Source organism: Pinus tabuliformis, chromosome 8, assembly GCF_031772625.1.
Source record: "Pinus tabuliformis cultivar Carrire ecotype Pingquan chromosome 8, CPIR1, whole genome shotgun sequence".
Classification (NCBI taxonomy): Eukaryota; Viridiplantae; Streptophyta; class Pinopsida; order Pinales; family Pinaceae; genus Pinus; species Pinus tabuliformis.
Window position 1 is genome coordinate 638,448,248 of NC_142294.1, and position 1,842 is coordinate 638,450,089.

The window sequence follows — 1,842 nt, forward strand, 5'->3', positions numbered from 1 at the left end:
AATATAGTAATATTATATATAATGATGTTTTTTATATGGCATGGTAACAAAATTTATAATAAAACTAAATCAAATTAATATTTCCATATATTATAATTTTGACGTGGAAATATATCGTTTTCTTTTTAAAGAATTATTTTACAAATATTTAATTAAAACAAATATTAAAAGATTTTCGATTCTTTGTGTGAATTAACTTTTTTACTTTGATTTAAGAAATGACATTGCCTTTAGTAAAAAGTAAAGTTTTTAAAATTTTTATCTAATTTAGAATTTAATGGGGTAAAAAATTTTGTTAGGTAAATTTACGATTCATTTAAATTTAATGTATATTATAAAATAACTATTAAACACATGAGATAATTGTATTGTATTTTTTTTTATTCGTGTTATTATTTTCATTTTGGTTTAGGGATGATATAATATTTTTTTCTATTTTTATTATTATTTATTGGAAATAAGGACATACTTACACATCACCCTCATACTAGGTTGTAAAATGGGCCTCTTGACCCAATTATATTATGGTTTAATACTAGTCAAGCACCCAAATATCTTCACCAAGGACATTATAATGAAGAATTTTCAAGCATTTTAAAAGCTTCACCACATGTAATCCATGGGCTCTAATACCACGAGCTGCGAAAAACATGTGCCCAAAGCCACCATTGTAAATTTAACATGCAATTTGATTACCTATAACATATATTGATATATCCAAGAATAATATACCAATGCTACAAGTGTATAGCATATATTCGTCAATAGGAACGTTCGTCTTGGTTTACACTGTCTTCTCTGCAGCAGATCCCAAGCGCAACGCCTGCGATTCACATATCCCTGTTTTGGCTCCGCTTCCAATTGGGTTTGCTGTATTCTTGGTCCATTTGGCAACCATTCCCATCACAGGCACAGGCATCAACCCTGCCAGGAGCTTTGGGCCCGCTGTGATTTACGGCCATCAAAAATCCTGGGACGACCTCTGGATATTCTGGATTGGTCCCCTTGTTGGAGCTGCGGTTGCTGCAGCGTATCACCAATACGTTCTGAGGGCTGGCGGGTCGAAGCATTTGGGATCCTTCCGTAGCCAGCCTACCACTTTGGCAATATAAAAGGAAACCCTAAAGGACCGCTTTCTAGCACATTACAGTTCAATAATTTGACATCTCGGTGGTTTTCCAGAAGTCTCGGTGGGAAGTATCGGGCTTTCTCAGATTTCCTATCTCCTCTTCCGCAGATCTCAGATCTCTTCCGCAGATCGGGCTTTCTCAGATCTCTTTCACAGATCTCCTCTTATATATATCTGCGATTTATTGGAAAACATATAAACCAACTAGCACGCAGATCTTGCTAGGCTTTCGGTATAGATCTGTAAATTCTTGCTCGGCTTTCGGTATAGTTTTTATGATGAAAAGAATCCTAAATTAAATTAATACCTTCTCCCATGAATGGGAAGAGATCTTTCATTAGCTTTCGATATAGATCTGTGGCATTGAGTTGAATCTGCAGTATAGATCTGGTGCACATCTGCGGTATAGATCTGGGGCCTGCTCGCATTTACAGTTTATTTCACGGCTAGGTTTTAGATCTGAGGTTAGATCTAGGCGGCTAATTTCTGCGGTCAGATCTAGATCTAATCTTATCTTCTGTCTTATTTGTCTGCGGCTGCGTTCTACGAGCAAGTAAAATATGGCTCCGAACTTCGCAAAAATAACTGGTGGCTCATCCGCCTTTGAAGGGCAACCTCCTGCCCATATCGTGAGTGAAGCCCCAGCTCCCACTGTCCATGTGGTCCAGGACTCACTCGATGAAGCTTTGAAGTTCTCCGAAAGTGCCCTAATT

General features: G+C 36.9%; 1 pseudogene; it reads left to right on the plus strand.

Moving 5' to 3' along the window:
* The first annotated feature begins 734 nt into the window (after nt 1-734).
* Nucleotides 735-1,112, plus strand: LOC149237151 (aquaporin PIP2-2 pseudogene; annotated as a pseudogene).
* Nucleotides 1,113-1,842: the final 730 nt, after the last annotated feature.